Below are 26,850 nucleotides of genomic sequence, written 5' to 3' on the forward strand. Positions count from 1 at the left end.
TCCCCCTCTAGTTTTTTTTAATAAATACCTTCAAAAATCTTCTTCTCTGAAGTGGCTGAACAGATCGGGGCAAAACCTTTCAAGTGTAACTGCCGATCCATGAGGAACAAAAGGTTTACACATGTGACATCACAGGTCAGATGGTTTGGCAGCCATATTGGATTTACCTTAAAACCTAGAAAAATCTTCTTCAGAACAGCTGAACAGATTGAGAGGAAACCACACAAATATTCACCTAGCCTTGTGTGTACAAGTTTGTTGAGGAATAATTGATAGGTCACATGGTTTGGCAGCCACATTGGATTGAAGAAAAATATGAAATAATGTTTTCTCTGGAACTGCTTAAACAATCGATATGAAACTTCAAAATTATGATCTCGTCATCATGGGGAATAAAGGTTTAAATTTCAACTTGATCGGACACATGGTCTGGCAGCCATAATTATTTAATTTTTCTGATCTGGGTTCTTTTTAATTGTATTTTGATTTTTTGAATAAGGCTCACTTGGTTGTGCCTGAATAGGTTTGAGGGTAGAAGAGTGGCAGCTGAAATGTGAATCCTATCCAGGTTCCTCCTGATGACTTCATTTTTGCTTTTTGCTTGTTTGGGTTCCTTCTGATGACTCCGATGCAGGACTGTACCTATTTGCTCTTCCATTTGATTTGAATTTAATTTTAATCGCAATAATAATTATAATTATAATTCAATTGAATAATAAAAATAATAAACGTCATGGGTCAGGGTAAGGTGTCCAATGAAAGCATGGTTGTGTCAAAGTGGGACGTCTTGGTACCTGGTCATCACTGCCAACAGTTCTAAAGTGGCAGTTAACATTTTGTCTCTTACTAATTATGGAACACACCAGCGCACAAATGCCACACAAAATACACCACACAAAACAAATCCTGCGAGGGTCTGAAATCTGATTCCTCTTTTTCTTGTTATGGTCTTGTCACACAAGCATTTAACACACAAGCATTTAAAGGCCATTTTCCCCGCTAAAGCAGGGGTTAGCCTTGCGGGCCCCATGACAATCTTCTCCACTTTACCCTGTTTTCTGCATCTCCCCTTCTTAATCCCCTTGCCCACATTTCCTCTTCCACCACATTTAGCCATTCAAAAAGAAAAGGAAAAGACCGCGGTACACACCGGGAAAAGAAAAGGTCTTGTGATCGAATTTATTTTACATTTTTATAATATTGGATAACAGAAGAGAAACATGATCGAGGTTGATAATCACAGTAAAAGCGAATATAAGGCCAAAGGTACAGCCAGCATAGCACATAGCAACTGGCCATGAAATAGTTGGAAACAATGATCCATATTGGTCAATGATACAACTGGAGTGGCAAACAAGGACATGTCAAAGCATTTGAGAGAATATCCTGACAAGACATGAGCATGACTTGAATGCTGGCATGAAAAGTGTGCAATCGTACAAAGGAGATATCAAAGGAAAGGAAAGAAAGACACATGTGAGAGTATCAGTCTCCTGTGTGTGCCAAGTATATTGGGGCAAAAGAGGATCCAATATCATGAGGTAGAGGAAGGAGCACACAAGATTCTAAATGTGATGAGGTCACTTTGCTGGGATTACTTCTTGAATTCTGGTTTCACTCAAAAGCATTGAAATGCTTGAAATGAAAGTGACCTTGAAAAGATGAGAGTTTCTCAAGGAATGCATGAGACCTTGGGTGGTTTGGGTTGGACAAAAGTAGAACAGGGCAGTACAGTAAAAGCAAGGCCAGATGTAACCTTGCATTAAATTGAGAATCCACTGACCTTCTGTCAGTGGGTAGGAATGTGTCTCTCCACATTCCTATGTGAGAGGAATGTGCCTCTCTGTGAAAGAGAAGCGTGTTGGATAGGACTGGACCACATTTCCCGAGGAATGAAGCACTAATACCATCAGGACCATTTGTAGAAGGAATTTGAGCTGGCTGGGAAACCACTCCACAATGGCAGGGCAGAAGTCCACATGCTGAAAGGAATAATCAGGAATGGGTGGGAACAGGAAGGGACAGATTTTGGACTTTGGCCTTTTAATTGAAGATAAGAGGTCCGTCTTAAGAGTAACGGGACTGAGCCTGCTGTGTGCTCCACTTACACAACTTGAATGAACGAGTTGCGTCACAGTCTTTCGCAACATTCCAGCAATATATATGATTGGTGATGGTTGACTGCACTCGTGTGATTTTGTACAAGTCATGCTTTACACGTTGTCTCGTCTGAGTTGTCGTGCTATGAGTTGAAAGCAGAGAGCCAATCTGAAATTTCTTGCCAAGCTTGGCAAAACACCTTCCGAATCCTTTACAATGCTGCAGCAAGTCTACGGGGAAGAAATGATGTCACGTACATGGCATTTGAATGGCACACGAGGTTCAAAGAGAGACGGAAGGAGGTTGAAGATGATCCACGGTCTGGAAGACCTTCAACGAGCAGAATGGCGGACATCATCGAGCGTGTGAAGCAGATGGTGCGTGCAGATCGTTGACTTCTAGTGCGGATGATTGCTGAGGAACTTTCCATCAACAAAGACACTGTCTGGAGCATCATCACTGAAAATCTCGAAATGCGCAAGGTGTGCGGAAAGATGGTCCCCACGCTGTTGTCCGAGGACCAGAAACAGCAGAGTCACTGTCTGTCAAGACATTATCGAGCGCCTTGAGGACGATCTCGACCTGCTTGGGAGAGTCATTACTGGCGATGAATCATGGATATTAAAATATGATCCCGAGACCAAACGGCAGAGTCATCAGTGGAAAAGTCCGGCATCACCAAGATCAAAGAAAGCAAGGATGTCGAAGTCGAAGGTCAAGGTCATGCTCATCACGTTTTTTGATATCAAGGGCATCGTCCACTTTGAGTTTCTACCACAGGGTCAAACAATGAATCAATGCGTGTGCAAGGAGAACCTCCGGCACCTCATGAGATCAGTCCGGGACAAGAGGAGGGATCTGTGGGAAACAACGCGTGGGTGCTCCACCATGACAACGCCCCTGCTCACAGTGCCTTGAGCATCCAAGAGTTTCTGGTGGAGAGGAACGTGCCAATTCTGGAGCAACCCCCGTATTTGCCAGACTTTGCCCCTTGTGATTTTTTCCTATTCCCCAAACTCAAGGGGGTGATGAAGGGGACCCAATTTCCTGACGTGGAGGTCATTAAAAGGGCCGTGACAAGGGAGCTCCGGAGGATTCCAGAAGAATCCTCCGGGGGTGTATCGAAGCATGGAAGAAGAGGATGGACAAGTGTCTGAGACTGGAGGGAAACTATTTTGAAGGGACAAGCTGTGATTTCAATATATTTTTTTGGAATAAAATTTCTGTGAAGTCAGTCCCATTACTTTTCAGATGGACCTCATATAGTTATTGAGCAATGCCCAGCAGGACTCCTTCCTTTAGGAAGAAGGAAAGGAGGGAATGAAATTAGAATGTGGACCAGACACTGACTGGCTCTTACCAGCCTTTTGCGGATCGTGAGAGGCTGGAGAATTTGGATCACAGATGAGCCTGATTGCCTGATGTTGGGTCCTGGCTCTTGGTATGACAGCCATACAATGGTTCCAAGCTTTGCAGAGAGAGAGCCTGTAGGGTGCCATCAGATGAGTTTCCCTGCACGCGAAGAATTGATGGTGTCGATATTTTCAATTTTCATCCTCCACATTCCGAATTTTGCACACACCTTATAATCTTCACCATTTAAATTTTTTTTTTTTTTACATCTAATGAACATGACAATTCTTAATGTATATATTGTGTCACTGTTCCACAGGGACTGAGTGGAAATTGTTGAAAAAGAGCTTCAAGGAGTTCAAAAAGACATCCACCAGCCAAAATGTTCTTGTTTACGAAGGAAACGAGTGTTGTGGAAAGAGTTCCATCCTGGGACATATTTCCAAGATTTTAGAACAAAAGACCAAGAAGAAAAAAAAATACAAGAATCACAGGTGTGTTTTACAGATAATTAGCCTGTCATTGAAATCACAACAGGACTTTGTGGATGTGAGATCATTGATTATGCCATAATGGGTTCCAGGTGCCTTAATGTGTGATGCTGGTTCGAGAACTAATCCTGACATCTCATTATAAAGCAGTTTCCCAGACCAGATTCATCGTATTACACTGTTTATTTCCTTTTAAACGTTTCTGGTCATGTTATTGTCCAATTTTCCATGTCAAACCAAATGAAGTTGCATTGAATTGTCGAATTTGTGTCCTTGTTAAAGTAGGGCCTACTCACCTGCGGCTTGGATTATGGGCATGTTGCTTCTGTTTCTGCTTCGATTCCCCCCCCCCACCAATGCTTCGTTTTCATCCCTTTCTCCCAAGTATTATCATTCCTGATCCCTCAGTTTGATCTTTCCCCCATTCTCACTCCAAAAACTACAAAGAACAAAAGCTCTACTTCACTCCAAAAAAAAACCCAAACACAAACTCAATCTGCCATGCCTGGTTCTTCCTTCATTCTCCATCCCTTTTCTTTTCAACATCCCCATGCTGAATCTTAATTTAGTGAAATGTTTCTTCCTTTAAAAGCACTTCATAACATTTTTAAAACGCTGAAAATGCATTTTAATATTACTCTCTCCTGACTCCTCCTTCAAGAATAACCGAAGCATTCTTCTTCTTCTTCTTCATCATGTCTTCCTCTTCTTTTTCACAAAGCTTATTTCTCAAAAACTTTTCACTCCAAAATACCTTTTCCTGCTGAGGAAACCATTTCGTTCTTGTCGGCGCATTTCACTCTGCTGTGACTACAGAATCAAAGCCCGTGTTGTTTGTTTGTCCCTATGAGATTTTCTCAAGTCCTTCTGATGGAAGTGATACTTGTGCAGTCTCCTCCACTAGCCTCAGATATTAAATTTAAGTTATGTGCGCCTTCCCAATTGTTGTTACTATCCTTCTCCTTGGATGAAACAGGATCGTGTCTCTGGAACTCAGTGACAACAAAGAATGTACAATAAAGAAAATGTATAATATGCTGCCAAAAAGAGAAGCAGAATGCCATTCCAGTTAGTCGATTTATATCTGCAGTGCCTTTCATGCCGAGGTAAGGTTCAGACTCTTTGATACTACCCTTTATTTGACCCCATTTGTTCTCACAGCACTGACATTTGAGAAACATATGATTGTAAGCAGAATGCTCGGCAAAAAATATTGCTAATAAACATTTTTTTAATGCAAAACAATTGCATTTCGAGAAGTTTGAAGTGGAGTGAGAACAGATATGAAGCAAGTAATATATGTTTCGAGTAATTGTCCAGAATGTTCTTAGCTCTAAGACTTTCAGAAGTTGGAAATTCCTTATCAAAGAGACAAATGAGAATGGAGGTTTGAAAAGTGGAGAAAGTATGGGATAAAACACAGGTAGGTAGTTACTCTGCTGATGGTTGCTTCTGAAATCATATCGCTTCTGACAACCAACTACTCATCCCACACTATTCTCTCCACAACAACCCCCAACCACTTTCTTTCCATCGTTTCCTTTACTCACTCTCGTCGATCCAAAACAAAGACAAAACGCTTCACCCGGTCTTCGCACTCAATGTTGTCCTCATGATATATTCTTTCCTCACTTTTATTGCTTTTCAAACTTCAATTTCCTTGTGACATCTGCATCTCATTGAACACATCACTTTGTGTCAAGATGTGTCGTCATTCACAGTGCCAGTCTGGTATGGAACTCTGGATTTGTGGTGTGTGATGCAAGAAAGATGGTCCAAATGATCTTTGACATTCTCGATTGTCATATGATCTGTCAGATTATTGTCAGGTCAGGCCAAATCAGATCTGTGACTTGCTACAGATATCATGTAAACCTGTACTAACCTGCTTCATGGTTGGGTTTGTGGAAAAACCAGACAAGGGGAAAACCAGAGATGTCACTTTTTAAATTTCAGGGTTATTGCACCTTCCAATAGTTGGCAACATAAGGTTTCCTCTCACAATATTACTTGAACAAATAACCAGGGGTGTCACATAATTTATACGGTATAAAGTTTCGCCGTGCAATGAAAAAACAAGTGTTGTCAAAGCTGAACAATTAGAAACCCAGAGTTGTCAGTACTTTACTCCTGGTTATCTCCCTTTCATTCATGTTAACTGTTCCACCATAATATTCAGAGTTGAGAAACTAAAAAATGAAAGGTTGTAAAACTTTCACAGCATAAACTCTGAGCACTAAATGGCCTATTTGGTTTTATCATGGGCTCCGTAGTTGGTGCATATCGTGGTTCAAGCCTGGTCAAACCTTTATTGTGACTTTTATGGGACCCACGCCGTGGCTTAATGGTTAGCGCGTCTGAGTACCCATCCTCATTCGATGTACCCACCGCCTAATCAACCTGCTTAGGTATATGAAGGAGTCACATGAGGTGACTTCGGCTATCGCGGGGGTGGTTTATCCTTGGTTTCCTCCCGGGTTTCCATCATATTAAGTAGTACGGAGTAAGAAATGGAGAATCCGTCATCATACAAGCGAAATACCCTTGAGTATGGTGTTGAACACCAATCAAACAAAAAAATAATGACCGTTTAATGTTGAAAAAAATAATCTGTGATCACCAAAGTCATGTAATGTATGCTAATAACCAACAAGCATGAATTTGCTACACATCCTGGGTGAAAATTGCTTGGCAATTATTAAACAAGGGAATAACCAGTGATGTCAGTTTGCAACATTGATTCGTTCTTTGCTCTTTAATTCAATAACACAGAAGCTTGGCAAATGCTACATGCTTAATTTGATCGGCCAATGATCACTCTTCCTTTTACTGGAAAATAAATCTATATGACAGTTATTAAACAGTCCACCAAAGTCTTGAAACTTTGTTTTTCAGTTTCTTCAAAATTGACTTATCCTGACATCTCTGGTTTTCCCCTTGTGGTCTTCATATATATATATATATATATATATATATATATATATATATATATATATATATATATATATATATATATATATATATATATATATATATATATATATATATATATATATATATATATATATATATATATATATATATATATCGTTACGGGTCTGGAAACCATTTGCATTCAACATACACATGTCCCAAATGTCAGTTATGTCATTAAATACGTGTGTCGTCAGATCCCCTTCCTTTTGTCTGGTGGGAGAATCAAAGGCGTGCGTTGCGATTTCTTTTAGTTAGGTTATTACATCTAACAAATGGAGGGGAGCACTCGGTAGAGTGCAAAACCTCCGCCGCCAATACTGCTGGGTCACTTAAGTGAACCTGATATCCTATTCATTGTACGTCAAAACGGATCAGACTCTACTGAACCACGATTGAAAAAACGAAACTCGATCGACGCGCATGTAGAAATCCCAAAAAAAAATTCAAATATTTTTCAAATATAATCGATTTTTTTTTTGAAAAAAAAGTGGCAAAATTTTTTTTTTCTCTCTAACAAATGTATTTTTTTTGGTTGGAAATCACTTAAAACATGTAGAAATGCAAAAACAAAAATTCAAATATTTTTTCAAAATGGCCGCCATAGCGGCCATATTGGACTTTTCAGCAAGTCCAAAATTTGATGGCATGATCCTTGGACCATACCTCATCCCCCCACAAAGTTTCGTCAAAAAATGTCCAGGAGTTTTTCCGTAATACTGTTCACAAACAAACAAACAAACAAACACAGGCGTGAAAACAGTAACCTCCGTCCATCTTCGATGGCGGAGGTTAACCATCCCATCTGCATGACCCCTCGGCCCATTACGATCCATGGTACCATCGCACTTGCAGCCCTCGGTTCGCGGGCCACAGCGCACCTTTACCTGAGACAGATTCCTGAGGATGTTTGAGGCAGTTTCACCACCACAATCTTTCTCGAACACGTGTGGAGGGGAGGGTCATATTTCTCCAAACAAGGCCGAAACCCCGCCCCGGAAAGGTATGCCGTGGGACACTGTCCAATCAAAGGCGGACAGCGAGGTGTGTTTACCAAGGCCCCTCCCCGCTGAGGGAGGTCTATAAAAATCTCCGAGCACTCTCTGAGAGCAGAGTTTTGGTGGGTTTTTGCTGTTACGAAGTGGTGGCAACAGTGGTTGTTACGAGGGCTGTCACGAGGGTTGAGCAGAAGGTCGTGAAGGCAGCGAACGTGTCTCTGCTGGCCCTCTCCAAGGAAGGAAAGAGCGACCCCGACCCCCCCCCCCTCCGTGGACCCCGGCCATTCACTACCCGAGCTCCGCCACGAACCTTGAGTCACACATGTGCGACTGGGGACCAAACCAGTGACCATTTTCAGGTGCCACAGCATGGAGTACCCCCTTTCTCTGACGGCCAGGTACCCATCCGAACTCTGACCCCCAGCTTGTCTCTCTCCTCGGCTGCGAAGACTTCATGATATGTTTATAGTTGGGTCAAGAATGAAACTCAGACTGCAGAACCCTGTCTGCTCTCAGGATGCTCATGAAGAAAGGATTTCAAAGCATTTTATACTTGTCAATCGTCATGTTTATTATTTTGTTAAAATCAGCACAGTGTGTTTTATTTTGCTTCTTGTGTTGCTTCCAAAAAACTCACTTAACAGTACCTTGTGTTTTGTCCTTTTAGGTTTTGAAAGGACCAGTGGTGTTCTTGATCGACAATGCACACAATATGGATGACTTGTCAGCCAAGTCTTTGCAATTATTTTTGCCTTCTCTTCAACGGAATGTCCTTCTGATCATGGCAAAGCGAACCTTTGAGTCCAACAACGCTGTTAACAGTTTTTTCGAAGGACCATCAGTGGTGAAAGTGAATATGTAGAGTGAAATCAACACGTAAGTAATCTCCTCAAGTTACGAATAGGTAATTTTAAATGCAGTGGGGATAGAAGAGTGGGGTGTGGGGGTCACGTCTTTTATTTATACATTTCCCAAAGGCATTCTGCCAATTGAATATACTCGTACGTGCCGGTTAAAAAAATAAAAAAAATAAAATTAATAAATAAATATTCAAACCGCGAGCCACAAACAACAACTACACAGGCCGTTTCTTCGCTCTCGCGTGCCGGTACGTGCGTGGCCCGGAAATTCGCATATTATTCGCAGTTACGATTATTCGCAAGTTAGTTTTAATACCCAATTATTCAATTAGCGCCAACGTATTTTACCTTTTCGCAATGTCGTGGCAAGGAAAAACAAAAAGAGAAGAGAGAGAAAAAAAATTTACTTCCTGGTTCGGAGCATACCAGCACTCTGATGTTACCGAAATTTATGCACCGTCTAATATGAAAACGATCATAACTTGAGGCATTGTGTTTATCTATAAATGCGCATAAGAAATCGAGAAGTTATTAGAATACACGGTCAATGTGAAAATTGACTTTTCACCAAGTGAAAAGTCCGTACGTTGTAATATGTACGTTGTACGTTGTAAAATTTCACCTTGATATGTTATGTGGCATAAGAATGTTTGTGAACATCATTATCCGGAAGTCCGTACGTTGTAACCCGTAATGGGGAACGCGGCTGAGCTTCCCTTCCCCATCGGCCACGCCCACGCAACAACATGTGTTGTCATTGGTTTGGTAAATAAATGGCCATAACTTGGGAAGCACTTGTCCGATTAATATCAAACATTGAAAAGGCACATCCTCAGGTCCCCAGAAATATATCTGGCAAGTTTCAATTGGATCGGACCAGTGGTTGTCGAGAAACAGCAGTCACAGACACACACACACACACACACACACACATTGCTGGAATTATAGATGGATTCTGTGTAAAATGACCACTGATGATGATGATGCTGATGTTATTCGAAAATATGCAATGCCATCCAGGAGAAACGGCTGGGAATGTTGATCAAAAGAATGTTTTTTTTTTTGTAAATTTATAAATTTGATGTTTCAATGTCAGGAAAGAAATTTACAGAAGGTAATGGTGCCAGACATTTGGTTTGTGTGTTGTGTTGCGTTTCTGGACTTGCCAGATAAGATGTTCCTTGATATGTGATGGCAGGACCCATGTATTGTTATGAATCTGGCATCCATGAGCACACAACATTCAGGTCCTTATAGAACGGTTATATTGGTAAGTGTGTGTTTATAGTTCGGGCCCCCTACCTGTGTCTAACGGGAATTACATGTTTGCGCTGCGGAGTTTCGTTGACAACAAATCTCCTTCACATCACTTCACACACCGACGCCATTGCCCACGTACGTTCGGCCACCTACGTGGGCGGAGATTTCCATAGTCTCAGACTGGGACTCCACCCAGGAAGGCAGGGGCGTGCCCCTTGTCCAATCACGTCACAGAAGGCGACTTTCCCATGACACGCCGGCCAATGAGGGTTGAGATGGCCACAGAGAGCGACTTTCCCACGGCACCCCAGCCAATGGGGTTGAGATTGCCACAGAGCGACTTTTGCATGGCACCCCGGCCAATAGGGTTGAGATTTCCACAGAGAGCGACTTTCCCATGACACCCCGTCCAATGAGGGTGGAGAGCACCTCAGATGGCGATTTTCTGACCCTGGAGAAAAAAGGAATGCCAGGCTGGGAGCGTTGGTGATAAAAGGTTGTGGTGGTCATGGTCGTGGTGGTCATCATCATCGTATTGCGGGTTCGAGTCCCACCGGCTGGTTGGTTTGTCTGGTCCTGGATCATCGTCGCCTCTGATCTTCTCCTTGGTCTTGGTCGATTGGTGCGTGTCCGGTTGGAGAGCGCGGTACCTGGTGCTTGGAGCGGCATCGTGTTGTAGGTTTGAGTCCCGCCAAGCCGGATCGTCGAAGACCACACGAGGTGGACAAGTCCAAGCACAGGCTCTGGTCTCCAGCTCTCCTTTCCTCGAGCTGGAAGCCTTCAATTAAGACCCGACGGGGTCCATTTCTGTGTGTATGTGTCTGTGTGTGGGCCCGTCTTCAAGTAGAATTGTATAAGTGCTTTTGTGTAAATTTGCACTTCTTATAGTTGTGATAGCTCTGCTCTTTGTGTGTTCCCTTCCCCCTATTGTCAATAAATACCCCTATTGTTAAATGTTCCAGCTCGTTTCTGTGTTTCTATCATTGGTTTGCCGCACTGCGAACGGGAACGAGTAGGCCTCATTGCTGCTGAAATCGTGCAATCGACCCGGCTGGATTCTGGTACTCTTCGCTCGGGGTACGTCTCGGATCCGGCTCGGTAACGGCCCGGATCGCGCAGATCCTGCCGAGGGTGAATTTCCCCGGTAGTTTAGACCACGTGGTATTTTGGTAAATTGAAATTTACCAATTTTAGGGCAACCGACCCAATCCCACGCGGTCGATCTATTGGCGATCTTCGGTCTGATAAGGGACACGTCGGCTCCGAAGTTATCCGGGGTGACGACCTATAAATTCCAGGTGTTCGGTGGAGCCGACTCTACTGCTCCACCTTGCGGTCGTGCTCGCCACCAAAACTCGGCCCCACAACAGTATGTGGCATAATACTGTTCGTGTAATTGGTTTTTGGTTCTTTGGAGCAATGAGAGGACCTACCTCAGCTGTAAGTCCTTGAAAGCAACCGACATGATCTACACTGCTGGTCAGGGCAGCAATTTTTCATTTGTGTCCAATTCTCTTAGTTCTGAATGGTAATGATATGCACAAGCTCTTCCAACGTGAACATTAAAAATAATATAAAATCTGTGTATCATACACATTGCTCTGTTGCTATTCTACTCTCCTTAGGAAACAGGATCATGCTTTTGAAGATCACAAACAACACAGAAAGAGTGTTGAAGAAGATGTACGACATGCTGCAGAAGAGAGAAGAAGAGCAATGCTCGAGTCAGCCGTTGGATATTTGGCACGCTCTTCAGGCCAAGATGAGGTTCAAAGTCTTTGTTATTAATTTTAATCAGCCTGGTTGGTGTTGGTTTAAAAGTCCCATGACACTCAAAAGTTTCTGGTTATTGATATATTAACTTGACCTTCCCAGTGAAGAAATCACCCGGTTATTTTTTTAATCAACAATGGGATAATTAGACCAATATTTCGAACATTTGCAGTGCTTTTCACAACTTGCTATGCCCCGCCCCTCAAAAAAGTTGAGTTCAGCGAACCGCAGGTCACATGACCGTTGACGTCATCTCCAGAACGCGACTCACTCAGAGTCGATTGATTAGACGTCGCGTGCCGAATAAAGAACGAACAAATGCATTGTGCACATTTGTTTGCTATCTCACTGATCATCTTAATTCCTGTGATTGTTTCGCAGAAAAAAATTCTGCTTCTGAGCTGTGTATGCACAGCAATCACAAGGCAATTATTTATCCCTTTACTACCTTGTCATAGTCGTGTACAAATCCTATACATGTATGCACAATAAAGGGCTATACCATGTCCACAAAATATAAAATGTGACTGTTCAGGTCAGGTCAGGTATGGGAGCATGTGCCAGAACAGCGCGTCGCTGCGTCCACTTTCCGCCGGTACTCCAGGGGCCTCCGTCTGGCCATCCCCCAGGCAGATGCCAGGCCCATCCCCATCTCCTTGAGATGATGGTCAACCTGTTGCAACCATGAGGAACGTGGTCGGCCCACTGGCCTCCTCCACTCATGAGACTCCCTCGCTGAGAGAATCTGGTGAGCAGGATCAGCGTCAGGAAAACGAGCCACATGTCCATACAGCCGCAACTGACGCTCACGGACTATGCAGGTAACAAATCTCATCCAAGTCTCTCTCAGCAACCGCTCGTTGGACACAAAATCCAACCAGCGATAGCCAAGGATTCTCCGAAGAGACCTGGTACCAGAGGAATTAAGTCTCCGTCTCAGATCCTTGGTCAGAGTCCAAGTCTCACACCCATAGAGCAAGACTGGAAGTACCAAGGACCTGAAGATTCGGACTTTCGTCCTCCCGCACAGGTACCGGCAGCGCCACACCACATGATCCAGTGAATCCATGACTCCCCAGGCCCGACCCAGACGTCTATTGACCTCTGACTCGCAGCCAGCAGAGACATGAATATCACTGCCAAGGTAAGTGAATCTCTCCACGACCTCAACATCCTCACCACAAACAGACACAGACAGGACAGCAGCATCCAAGATGTCACCGAAAGCCTGGATCTTAGTTTTGACCCAAGACACCCGTAATCCCAACAGCTCCGACTCCTCATTCAGCACCTCGAGGGCCCCAAGAGGATGTCTAAAGTCTCCGCAAAGATGACTGCATCATCTGCAAAATCAAGGTCCGAGATCTTGACATTCCCAAACGATGCACCGCAACTTGATCTCTCCGACATCCTCCCGAGAATCCAGTCCATACAAGTGCTGAAAAGTGTGGGGGCAAGTACACATCCCTGACGAACTCCAGTAACAACTGGAAATAAGTCAGAGATGGTACCACCACACTTCACAGCACTCTCAGTACCAGAGTAGAGTTCAGACATCAGATCGATCAGTTTTGGTGGCACCCCACGAAGACCAAGAATCCTCCAGAGGGCATCCCGATTCACTGAATCGAACGCTTTACAGAGATCAACATAGGCTGCAAGCAGCCCCTGCCGAAACTCTCGTCTGCGTTCGGTGAGGACACGAAGTGCAAGGATACGGTCAATCGTTGACCTCTTTGGTGTAAAGCCTGACTGCTCTGGACGCTGGTGCTCAAGCCGATGGTGGCGAACCCTATCAAGAATTATCCGAGCAAAGACCTTGCCCGGCACTGAGAGCAGCGTCACCCCTCGGTAGTTGTTGCAGTCTTGGCGATCACCCTTCCCTTTCCAGAGAGGGACAACAAGGCCCCTCTTCCAGTCAGTTGGGATGATGCCTGTGTTCCAGGCAGAGCACAAAACTGCATGCAACGACACGAGTGCAGCATTTCCACCAGCCTTGAGAAGTTCGGCATGGATGCCACAGATCCCTGGAGCTTTGCCCCGTTTCAACTGGTTCACCGCAGCCCGTGTTTCCACAAGCGAAGGTGGACCACAGTTGATTCGAGGGTCAGCAACAGGGATTGTAACACCCTTGACGTCCAACTCGACAGCTGGGGGATCAGCCTGGTACAACCGCTCAAAGTAACCGGCCCAGCGGGCCTTCACTTCAGACTCCTCTGTCAAGAGCCTACCGCTCTCTGCTCGAACTGCAGTGCTCCAAGGGATGGGCTTGAATGAACGTAATACGCGAATTCCCCTGTAAGCGGGACGAGAATCACCTGTCCACAGATGATGCTCTACCCCCTCACAGATTCCTCGCACATCGGCCTCCTTGTCCACCCTCAGTGCACGTACAGTTTTACGCCTCAGCTCCCTGAACAGCTCAGCTCTGCCATTCAGCCTGGCCCTGCGACTCTGGTCAATGGTATCCAGTGTCCCTTGAGAGACAAAATTCTTCTTTGCCCTGCGGTGAGCTCCAAGGCATCCACCGGCAACATCAAGGACGGTGGTCTTGAAGGTGCTCTACAACTCTTCAGGACCCCCCAAAGCACCCAGACCCCCCAAGTGTCCACTCAGCCTGTTCGCATGTGACTGTTGAACCTTTTCATTAAAAAAGAAACTTACAGGGACATACAAGTAAAATACTAAAGATTAATATTGCATCATTTCAAGACGCAAGGAGATAATTTTAAAATCAAACAATGTGAAAAACCTGCACCCACATTTTGCAGCTTATTGAATTGTTCGTTGAAACCAGCCTGCTGCGATAGGTACGATTCTACATACATGCAAGCCAGGTATGGCGACACTAGACATACATGGATTGATTCAAAAGTGAAGGTACTGCTTCCATTGGCTTGCTATTCATTAACATTTTGCCAAAATTCTGTAATCAATGAACAGGGAAAAATATGTTGGCACAACTATGAAAGACAAATTTATCTGTCCTATGATACGGCCTCATAAACTCGGGACTCTTTCGCATTGACTTATACATTGTGTGCATGCTAATACAAGTTACTTGTCAACTCTAGAGTCAAGACTAGTCCGATAAATCCGTCGTCCGTCCGACTAGTCCGATAAATCTGACTTGCTGTAGCATTCTTTTATTATTCTCTTTTCTTCATTGTTTTCTACTGGCGCTACATGATGACAGTAGGAATAAAATAAATAAAAATGCAACAGAACGTCAGATTTATCGGACTACTCGAGACAATTGTGTCGCAAGATGTGTTCTGCACACAAGTTTTCATCGTATCCGGACAGCGCGATTGCTTCGTTTTATGCGCGGAGAGATACGGCCGATGACATGGGTTGGCCTTGCTTGCGATTCATTCGCCGCGGAGCAACATGTCCGCTGCGCTGCGCTGGTCACGTCACCTCACTAAAATATTTCTGATATCGAGCAGTATGCAAGTCGAATTTACATTATTGAATTACGAATAGGATTTAGTCTAACCAGTTGTTATTGCCAAGTCTTCCTTCGATGTCCTCCCGATCATCATGAACTTGGGAATTTCATCGCCATTTTCCTCTGCTTGTCCTGCTTTGGGCTCAAACTGGTAAGGCCGTATTCCATTTCAAGCTGCCTGAACTTCACCTCCTGCAACTACGTTATCCGACAATTCTCCATCTGATTCAGACCAAAATCCTTCATTTCTCTCACACTCACTGTCGCTACCAGACAAATGAAACTCCATGTCATCCATATTCAAAACCAAATGTTTGATTTTTTTTAAAAGCAGAAATGAACGAAGCGTTTTAGTCGACCAATCGAATGTGGAAACACACAGGAAGCCAATACAATTACGTCGACCACCAACCCGAGTAATTTACGTGCAGCCATTGTTGTTCTGGAGGTGACGTCATGTGGGTTACGCGTCGTTCAGTATATTTCGGCAGAATTTTTATGGGCGTTCCCGAAGACGTTTGTTTTACAAACTTTACATTTTACAGAACGAGTATTGTGAAAAAACATTGTCAGATCAGAAATCACGATGAAAAACTCCGATAGGACATACATATATATATATATATATATATATATATATATATATATATATATATATATATATATATATATATATATATATATGCAATTCCAGTACTTTTGAGTGTCATGGGACCTTTTCACGATTCGGGTTGCTCCCTTTAGATCTTCAGGTTTTGAGTTTGAGCCCCTGTCATGCTGTTAAAAAATAGCAGGTGAGTTGACTCAGCCTGTCATCCTTCTGAGGTCATCAAAATGATTACGTGTTTATTGGAAACAGCAGGCATTGGTTTATGGGAAACGGCATCAGTGGCACAGCCATGCTCCCAGCAATGGTGCAACCAGCAGCTAGCTGTAAGCTGCAAACGAAATAAAAATAATTTACTTTAGTTTAACCCAATTTTGTCTCATGACCCTGAAACCTGATTTGTCATTTTTCCAGTGTCCCTGTGCACAATAACCTGTTATCTTCTGGAGATCAAGTATTATCTTGAATGTCCACAACTCATGACAGATGGGACAGCATTCTTCATGCCCTTGTCTGGTGTACACCATTTTCCAAGCTGGAGAATAAATAAATGGGTAAAGTTAGACAAAGGAAATGAGTAAATTTGATGTTGCAATGTAATGAAAGACATTTACAGGAGGTCATGGTGTAAGGGCGGAGGAGCTCCTTGTGAGCCAACGGCCATCCATATCTAGTGTCCAACTGTGTCTGCAGACGTCCTCCTGCAGTTGGGTTACTTTTCACTAGGAGGTTGGTGGCAGGATTTGCACTCTGGCCACTGTAAAACCCTTCATTCCGCAAAACACACAAACGCAAAAAAAATCTGAAAACCCACTCCGTACCTCCTGTGCAGCTTCCCTTCGCAGGGCAGCTCACCGGATGACGGGATTGGGGCAAAGCCTTCGGGACTCCCAATCTTTGATGAAAGGAGGGAAACCACGGGGTAACCTCCCTGGGTCAGATTGCGGGAGAGTGTGTCGGAGTGGTGCTGAGGTGTCGTCCACCAGACGCAGTCTCCTTGGGTTAACCTGAGGTGGTCCCTTCGGGTGGGTGCCTGGAATGTCCTATCCCGAAGAGAGGATGATCACCTGTCTCTGTTATCATCTGAGCTCAAGCGTTTGGACATCGGTATTGCAGCACTCTCTGAGGTTCGGAGACCGGATTGCGGCGAGATAATGGTGGGTGGTTACACCTTCTATTGGTCTGGTCGCTCTGATGGTTACCATACTCAAGGTGTTGCTGTAGCTGTGTCCAATAAGCTGACCCCAATGATAATTGAGGTAACACCGGTCAATGAGCGTATTATGAGACTAAGGATTCGTCACTCCTTAGGTGTCATTTCCCTGGTCTCTGTCTCTGCTCCGACTGAGGCGCGTGACCTCACCGTGAAGGACACATTCTACGCCACGCTCCAGTCTGTGGTTGATCAGTGCCCGAGACGAGATACACTTCCAGTGTTGGGGGATTTCAATGCATCGACTGGAACTGATAGGGATGGTTATGAGACGTGTGTTGGTCCCCATGGGTCAGGAACTATGAATCAGAATAGCACTAAGTTCCTTGACTTTGCAAGAAGTCATGGACTTCGGGTGGCCGGTTCATGGTTTCAGCGCCCACAAGCTCATCGCTGGACTTGGTATTCCAACGCTGGCGGTGTGGCAAAGCAGATTGACCATGTCCTCGTTGACGGTCACTGGAGGATGATCCAGAACTGCAGGGTCTACCAGAGTGCTCAGTTCCTCAATACTGGCCACTGACTTGTTGTAGCAACTCGAAAGCTGCACCTTAAATCCTGGAGAATGGTACCATCCCAGCTGAGGCTGGATGTTGGCAATCTCAAGGATGAGAGAGTAGCTGAGGAGTTTGCGAACAGGCTGAGTGGACATTTGGGGTGTCTGGGTGCTTTGGGGGTTCCTGAAGAGTTATGGATTACCTTCAAGACCACAGTCCTTGATGTTGCTGGTGGATGTCTTGGAACTCACCGCAGGGCAAAGAAGAATTTTGTATCTCAAGGGATATTGGATACCATTGACCAGAGTCGCAGGGCCAAACTGAATGGCAGAGCTGAGCTGTTCAGGGAGCTGAGGCGTAAAACTGTATGTGCACTCAGGGTGGACAAGGAGGCCAATGTGCAAGAAATCTGTGAGCGGGTAGAGCATCACCTGTGGACAGGTGATTCTCATCCCGCTTACAGGGGAATTCGCGCATTGCGTTCATCCAAGCCCATCCCTCGGAGCACTGCAGTTAGAGCAGGGAGTGGTAGGCTCTTAACAGAGGAGTCTGAAGTGGAGGCCCGCTGGGCCGGTTACTTTGAGCGGTTGTACCAGGCTGATCCCCCAGCTGTCGAGTTGGACGTCAATAGTGTTACAATCCCTGTTGCTGACCCTCCAATCAATTGTGGTCCACCTTCGCATGTGCAAACACGGGCTGCTGTGAACCGGTTGAAACAGGGTAAAGCTCCAGGGATCTGTGGCATCCATGCTGAACTTCTCAAGGCTGGTGGAAATGCTGCACTCATGTCATTGCATGCAGTTTTGTGCTCTGCCTGGAACACAGGCATCATCCCAACTGATTGGAAGAGGGGCCTTGTTGTCCCTCTCTGGAAAGGGAAGGGTGATCGCCAAGACTGCAACAACTACCGAGGGGTGACGCTGCTCTCAGTGCCGGGCAAGGTCTTTGCTCGGATAATTCTTGATAGGGTTCGCCACCACCTGCTTGAGCACCAGCGTCCAGAGCAGTCAGGCTTTCCATCAAAGAGGTCAACGATTGACCGTATCCTTGCTCTTCGTGTCCTCACCGAACGCAGACGAGAGTTTTTCGCAGGGACTGCTTGCAGCCTATGTTGATCTCTGTAAAGCGTTCGATTCAGTGAATCGGGATGCCCTCTGGAGGATTCTTGGTCTTTGTGGGGTGCCACCAAAACTGATCGATCTGATATCTGAACTCTACTCTGGTGCTGAGAGTGCTGTGAAATGTGGTGGTCCCATCTCTGACTTATTTCCAGTTGCTACTGGAGTTCGTCAAGGGTGTATACTGGCCCCTACACTTTTCAGCACTTGTCTGGACTGGATTTTAGGGAGGATGTTGGAAAGATCAAGCTGCGGTGCATCGTTTGGGAATGTCAAGATCTTGGACCTTGATTTCGCAGATGATGCAGGCATCTTTGCGGAGACTTTAGATATCCTTTTGGGGGCCCTCGAGGTACTGAATGGGGAGTCGGAGCCGCTGGGATTACAGCTTTCTTGGGTCAAAACTAAGATCCAGGCTTTCAATGACATCTTGGATGCTGCTGTCCTGTCTCTGTCTGTTTGTGGTGAGGATGTTTAGGTCGTCGAGAGATTCACTTACCTTGGCAGTATTATTCATGTCTCTGCTGGCTGTGAGTCAGAGGTCAATAGATGTCTGGGTCGGGCCTGGGGAGTCATGGATTCACTGGATCATGGGGTGTGGCGCTGCCGGTACCTGTGCGGGAGGACGAATCCGAGTCTTCAGGTCCTTGGTGCTTCCAGTCTTGCTCTATGGATGCGAGACTTGGACTCTGACCAAGGATCTGAGACGGAGACTTAATTCATTTGGTACCAGGTCTCTTCGGAGAATCCTTGGCTATCGCTGGTCAGATTTTGTGTCCAACGAGCGGTTGCTGAGAGAGACTCGGATGAAATTTGTTACATGCATGGTCCGTGAGTGTCAGTTGCGGCTGTATGGACATGTGGCTCGTTTTCCTGACGCTGATCCTGCTCACCAGATTCTCTCAGCGAGGGAGTCTCGTGAGGTGGAGGTGGCCAATGGGCCGACCACGTGCCTCGTGGTTGCAGCAGGTTAACCAGCATCTCAAGGAGATGGGGATGGGCCTGGCATCTGCCTGGGGGAAGGCCAGACGGAGGCCCCTGGAGTACCGGCGGAAAGTGGACGCAGCGACTCGCTGTTCTGGCACATGCTCCCATACCTGACTTGACCTGATTGGTGCAGAGACATTTGGTTTGTGTGTGTTGTGTTGCGTTTCTGGGCTTGCCAGGTAAGAAGTTCCTTGATGTGTGATGGTAGGACCCTCGTATGTGGCATAATACTGTCAGTGTAATTAGTTTTTGGTCCTTTGGAGCAATGAGAGAACCTACCTCAGTTGTAATTCCTTGAAGGGAACCGACATGATCTGCACTGCTGGTCGGGGCAGAAATTTATCATTTGTGTCCAAGTCTCTTCGTTCTGAATTGTGATTATTTGCACAAGCTCCTCCAATACCAACATTAAAATTATGCAAAATCTGTATGTCATACAAAGTGTTTTGTTACTATTTTTCTCTCCTTGGGAAACAGGATCATGTTTTTGAAGATCACCAACAACACAGAAAGAGGATTGAAAAGATGTACAAAGTGCTGCGGAAGAGAGAGAAGAAGAACGATGCTCCAGTCAGCCGTTGGATATTTGACGCGCTCTTCAGGCTAACATGAGGTTCAAACTCTTCGATATTAACTTTAATTTCACCTGATTCGTTCTCACTACACTGAAGTTTTGTTCGCATGTGTTATTGGATGCATAATACTAAGTAAATAGTTTCTGATGTTCTTCAGGCAACAAGTATGTGATCACCTCGAGATATGAATCGGTAATTATAAATAGAGTAGGGATGAAGGGAGGGGTGAGAGGGAGGAGAAGGAGTGTCATGTCTTTTGTTTTCGCATTGCCATCTATATTGTTACGTTTATTATCCCCACGCTTTTTGAACAAAAACCAGGGGATATTATAATCAGCTCTGTCTGTCCGTCCATCCGTCACACTATTTCCTCCTCAATGGAGTTATTTTTTACCTTTGCTTATATTACAGTTTGTCCAGATCTTCAAAATAAGAAAGAGCAATCGGAGATTGCAGACCCTCGTGAGGACTTGTTTTGTGTGGTGTTTGTGTACTGGTGTTTGAAACAATAACAGACAAAACTAGAGGGGGAGCACTCGGCAGAGTGCAAAACCTCCTCCGCCAATACTGCTTGGTCACTCAAATGAACCTGATATCCTATTCATTCAATTTGATGTCAACAGTGCTCACAGAGTTATAGTTTGCAACTTTCCCTTTTACTTTTAACTTTTACATACTCAATTCATTCGGCATAACTCGATTCCTTGAGACAGAAATTGATTTTACGTGGGTATATCCACCTGAAGTTCCAAAATCAGCAGCAATTATAATTCTGGCATGTTTTTTGTTGGAAATCACTTATAACATGTAGCAATGCAAAAAAAAGAATCGAAATTTTGTTGAAAAAAAAAGTTGCAAAATTTTTTTTTCTCCAACAATTTTTTTTTGGGGTGGTGGGGGGGTGTTGGAAATCACTTTAAACATGTAGAAATGCAAAAAAAAATTCAAATATTTTTTTCAAAATGGCCGCCAAAGCGGCCATATTGGATTTTGGAGTGAGTCCAAAATCTAATGGCCTGATCCTTGGACCATACCTAATCCCCCCACCAAGTTTCGTCGAAATCCGTCGAGGAGTTTTTCCGTAATACTGTTCACAAACAAACAAACAAACAGAAAGGGGTGAAAACAGTAACCTCCAATCTTGAATGGCGGAGGTTAACGAGAACTGCCTTTTTATCACTGCTGGGAGTGATGACTGTGTCCCAAGACATGGTCACGTGGAGGCATCGAGAGGCATAGGAGCGTGAAATCATGTGCTGAACTTGAGAATCCAACTTGAGATTCCACTGGATTTTAATCTCAGTAGACGGAGGGAAGACACAGACTCGAGTGGTGGTTCATTAAGGAGGAAATCTCAGGATGAGAGGGGCCGTTACAGAGTAAACTAATTTGCATCACCTTGCAATTTTTACAGCGCTGCGACATCGCGCTGTTATATAATTGGCTATTCTGTCCTGTGTCTTCTGTCACACTTATTGTTGGGTGTGATGTGGGCGGGGATTGCCGGGTGAATTGTGGGCGGGGTTAATGCGGAAGAGCAATGTTTTTTTGTGCTGAATCGTTTTCTGTGTGACGCCGGAAGTTGATTTTCTGAGCAGGAAGTGATAATCTTCCTGTTCCGTTAGTTGTTGACGCGCAGTGTTGTAATTCAGGATGGAAATATCACAGCTCTTGTGTAGGATAATTACCGTTGGCAGATCTCATGGAAGTGTGGGATAATTACAAGGGTAGATGTTTCTTGTGTGGGGAGGTCTCTCTCGAATGATGGAAATTGTTTTCAAGTTCAAGCCACTGGTTTGAGACTCGTCTCATCTCGCCTTGTCTGAAAGATTAAATATAATCAATGTACATCTTCCCAAGTGTTTTCTCTCCTTAAGGGAAATGGATCATGTTTCTGAAGATCACCGAAAACAAAGGTAGAGCAATGAAGAAGATGTACGAGATGCTGTGGAAGGGAGAAGAAGAACGATGTTAGAGTCAGCCCTTGGATATTTGGCACGTTCTTCAGGCCAATATGAGGTTCAAACTATTTGATACTTGCTCTCCTTATACCACATAAGGTCTTGTGACTTTGAAATTTCCCAAACACACACTAATGTATGCATATTGTTTGGTAAAAAGTGTTCCTAATTCATGTTCTTTATCCAAATCAATGCACCTGACAAGGGATGAAGGAGAGGGAGAAAAGATGTAAAGCATAAATAAATGTTTGGAATAATGTCGAGTAAATAATGAATACAGGTAAATGTCAAGCTTTCAACAGAAGAGACATCTGAATATCAAGTCTCTCACAAGGTTTTCTGAATGCACTTCGGAAGGAAATTATTTGTCTGGTCTTTTTTAACATGCGTTTTGAGACTCATGGAATTGTGGAACGGAGTCCACGGCTGCACCAGAGCTTGATGATGGGAGTTGCAAGTCAAACGGGGTAATGGTCTTCACGGGTGTATTAAAAAAACAAGTAAAAAAGACATAAAATGTCATAGCCCCCATTGTTTGTCATTTTGTTGCATGGAGTTAAAGGACTAGCCCATATTTACGGACAACTAAAATGGCCGCCAGTCTACCAGTTGGTCATCTTTGATCAGATCGCAAAATAAAGTAAGGGGCATGTGTATGCCATGTCCTGTGCTTGTGCCAAGTTTGAACAAAATCGGACCATGCATGTGTGAGAAATGATTGGGGACACATTTAAGTAACAAAATGGCCACCAGTCGGCCATCTTGGATCTCATTGTGAAAAACAAATGACGTGCTTAAGAAAGCCATCATTCATTATCTGTGTGCCAAGTTTGAAAAACATTGGTAAATGCTTGTTCGAGAAATGGTTGAAGACGTGTTCAACATCAGGGAGGTTTTTTTGCACAACTGAAATGGCCGCCAGCCGGCCATCTTGGATCAAGAAATGACATGTTTGTGTCCGCCATCATTCATTATCTGTGTGGCAAGTTTGAACAACTTCGGTGAATGCATGTCCAATTCCTTATCCCCGCTTTTTTGCTTTGCGCATGCGGGTTAATGAGTAAAAAAAGAAATGAGAGCGAAGGCAATGGCATGCCATCACAAATCCCTTTGCTTCCCATCAAAGCAAAGTTGAAAGAATGCAAAATTTTCCCCCAGAAATGACCAATATCAAATTTTGGGATTGAAAAAAACCTGTTTTGACCTATGATTTGACCCCTGAAATGAACCGGGGGTCAAATCCCAAAAAATCGTTGCTTATTTCATACATCCCCCAATGTTGATTGGACATGCTGCACCAAGTTTCATTGAAAGTTTTTTTTTTTTTTAAAGTGCCCGTAATTGCCACATTTGGTGTTTGACGCCACCACAGGGCCTCGGGGCAGGGACAAAATGATACTGCTCTCACTCCTTCTTGCCAAGTGATGATCATAAATATCAAGTTTGGTGATTTTTCACGTCACCATTTCGGATGAGATAGATGGAGAGACAGATTACAATATCGTCGCAGTTTAAAAAAAAAAACATAAATCATTGGTGGAACAACAATTGCTGAAGTCCAGCATTGCTTAACATTTGAAATTGGAACACAAAAGTCATATTTCATTTTAATATGTTTGTTTACCCTTTTAATGGCTGCCATTTCTTCATGATTTCCTTTGCAGGGCATTGTTCCACTGCTCATGTGCAGGACTTGTTTATACATAACTTTTGTTGAGATCTTGTGAGTATGCAGAGATCTTTGGTAAGTATCACACAGCTTGGTGAGCATGTTCTGGTAAGTATCACATATATGTCATGTGGTGATTATGATGAGTGCTTTTGAATCACGTTTTAGTGTCATGAGTGCATTTTGACTTTTCTCTACAAAATGTTATAATCACATCTTCTTTCACAATGCGAAGCAAATGGACAACGAGTTCAAAGTTACACAGGATTTTGTTCAATATTTCCTATCATATAACCAGCCAGTCAGGCTTCTTCCTCTTGATTGGCTGGCTATCATCTCTTTTTGTGATGACCCCAAGAAAATCTAATTGCACTAAAAAACAAACAAGGAAGTTTTTTTCAATGAAAATCCCAACCATCTATGACTATTAATTTAACCGCTTGTCCAAATTGTTGGCATATGTAACATCATGATCTCTTATTTCTCCTGCAAATTAATATTTTTGGCAATGGGATTTGTCTCAACAAGTGGATATTCCCGACTCATGTGCAAACGTCGACTTGAGTCCCAAATCTGCAATCGGTTGTTCAAATGGTTTTTTTTTCCCCCAGAAAGATCGAAGATCTCTTCGATCTTTCTGGGTTTTGCTTTTCCTCAAAAGCTAAAAGGTGCTGGTGGTGGCACTTCCAGGCTTTGGGACGAGGTTCGATTCCTCGTGGCACCTAGCTTTGTGTCAGGAATTTAATCAAAGAAACATCTTTTTTTTTTTCTTCGATTTAGCTGTTTTGCTGAAATTCCATTATTTAAAAGATGATTGAAGGAAGAGTAAGCTTTAACAAGCTTGAACTGTGGGGTAACGGGACCACTCTTGCTTGCAATCAGCAAAGGAATGAATGAAGGCAAAAATATGAAAGTGAGGCGGGGAGGAAACGCTGAAACCAACAAAAAAGGAGGTTGGGTTCGGAAGGGTTAATGGGGGTTATAACGATCATGAGTCAGGATGATGAATGATATGAGACGTCAGTGCACTGCATGCTTTACGCCCTGGAGGAAAGAGTGGGAAAGAATGGCGTTTGGAAGGTGGTTCTACAAATCAGTTGAGCCGTGCAGTCAGCCTGGATTCTGGAGGTTTAACGAGGATGGGGATATTGGATCAACATTTGCATCCTGGAGCTGCTGGTGAAGGTCAAAGGACACCATTGAGCTGGCACCTCTCTCAGACCATGCATTAGAGATTGTGAGTGATGCAACTATCTCAGTGATAAATGAAATATCAGCGAAGAAGTGCCTGATTATGGTATATCTCCGAAGGTGAGTCAATAACCATTCAGTGACCATCATCATCGCTGTTCCAAGACTTCATATCTTCAGACAGACATGATTTATAACATGGCTTGTACGATATTTCATCCCTTGCCAGTGTTCTTTTACCTTACATGTCATGGTTTCTTTCACGTCAGGCTCAGCTTGCTGTTCGATGTGACGAGCCGAGACTTCAATCTGCTGGTTACCATATTATTTGTACCCAGGCATGGAAGGTGGTGGCAGAGACTGCATGCAGATTGCAAAATTAGACAACGTCTGTACAATCTGAGAATCGTTGGTTTGTGTTGGTAACAAGAGCATCCGCAGACTTCTTACACGATGCCAGCATTAAATGGATGCCATATGTTTCACAAAGCTCTCACTGCCCAGTGGCACTCACCTCTGTAGTTATTAAGTGTCCAGAAAGACTGGTTATGTCTTTCATAAACTACAACATCCGCACGTCCCTTGATCCATGAGTTTTTTTTTTTTTTTGTATACCTTGGTCGAGGCTCGTATGAGAGCTAACACACAACTCACAGCAAGGAGGCATGAGACAAGAGGGGCGGGAGTGGAAGGGACAAAACAGTGGGGAACAGACACATTAGGTGAACTGTGGAAGGGAGAGGGATGGGGATGGGACGGGGAACATGGCGAAGAGAAGATGGACATTTCAGGGACTTTCAGGAAGGAAAGCAGGAGAAATGAAGGAAGTGGGCTTGGGTGGATTATCGGGGGTAGAAAAGATCGAGGATTTGGATGGGGGAAGATAAGAGGTGGTGGTGAACAGCTGTTTTGAAAGCCTGGAGGGAAGAATGGGAAAGAATAGAGTGAGGAAGTTTATTCCAAAGGCGGGAAAAAGAGGAATGAAAGAGTGAAGATGAGCAGTTATTCGTGATTTTGGTAGTTTTACCAGAAGGGGGTTGTTGGCGGACCTTGAGCGCCCTGTGGAAATGTGGTGGGGACAAATCGCAGAGAGAGCAGGGGGGGGCAAGGCTGGAGAGGAGTCGGTAGAAGACAGAAAGACCACCGACCAACCTGCGGTGATTTAGTGAGAGGCCCAAAGACTCAGCTTCATTGCGGGAGATGCCGATGATCTTAAATGCCCTGGTTTCGACAGCGTGAAGCCGAGAAAGGTGGGAGGCAGGAGCACCAGCCCAGAGGGGAGAGCAGTACTCCATCAGGCTACGGACAAAGGCTTTGTAAGTGGTCAGGAGCTCAGGAGGGCCGAGGAAGGACTTTGCACGACGGAGGATTCCCAGTCGGCGACTGGCTTTTGAGGCGAGGTTGGAAATGTGACTTTCCCAGGAAAGGTCATGGCAGATAGTGAGACCTCGAAGCTTGAAAGAAAAGACTTCTTCCAGAGGATTGTTGAGAAAGTGGATGGGGGGGTTTTGTAAACGGTCCTTTCGAAGAGACATAGTGAGAGTGTGAGATTTGTCTGGATTGAAAGACATGTTCCACGTGTTGGACCAGTTTGTGATTTTATCCAGATCTGCAGTGAGTGAAGAAGCTGCTGCTTGCCGGTCTGAGGGATGACAGATGGTACGGCAGAGGGTGGAGTCGTCGGCAAAGAGAAATAGAGGATTTTCCAGAGAGTCCGAGAGATCATTGATGAAAACCAGAAAAAGAACAGGGCCCAGAACGCTACCTTGAGGA

General features: G+C 44.3%; 1 protein-coding gene and 1 long non-coding RNA gene across 8 annotated transcripts in view; one reads left to right on the plus strand and one right to left on the minus strand.

Moving 5' to 3' along the window:
• LOC147006581 (kinesin-like protein KIF27) overlaps window positions 1–25,780 on the plus strand; it is a 70,954-nt gene extending 45,174 nt beyond the window's left edge. For 3 of the 7 annotated variants that reach the window (XM_085868492.1, XM_085868488.1, XM_085868494.1), the window contains 6 exons: window positions 3,773–3,947; window positions 4,921–5,050; window positions 8,583–8,791; window positions 11,661–11,802; window positions 20,159–20,294; window positions 22,134–22,269. The gene's annotated coding sequence lies outside the window, so the exon portion shown is untranslated. Of the gene's footprint in view, window positions 1–3,772; window positions 3,948–4,920; window positions 5,051–8,582; window positions 8,792–11,660; window positions 11,803–20,158; window positions 20,295–22,133; window positions 22,270–23,881 lie in introns of those variants that run through there. The other 4 variants (XM_085868491.1, XM_085868493.1, XM_085868490.1 and 1 more) reach the window with 4 other exon arrangements.
• On the minus strand, window positions 15,946–22,140 carry LOC147006582 (uncharacterized). The gene is made up of 3 exons (XR_015054744.1): window positions 20,560–22,140; window positions 16,300–16,899; window positions 15,946–16,197 (listed from the first exon to the last, which is right to left on the minus strand). It is a non-coding gene; the product is annotated as an uncharacterized LOC147006582 (long non-coding RNA).
• Window positions 25,781–26,850: the final 1,070 nt, after the last annotated feature.

This window comes from Eptatretus burgeri, unplaced genomic scaffold, assembly GCF_056783735.1.
Source record: "Eptatretus burgeri isolate ZD-2024b unplaced genomic scaffold, Ebu_testis_v1 Ebu_testis_scaffold_3163, whole genome shotgun sequence".
NCBI lineage: Eukaryota > Metazoa > Chordata > Myxini > Myxiniformes > Myxinidae > Eptatretus > Eptatretus burgeri.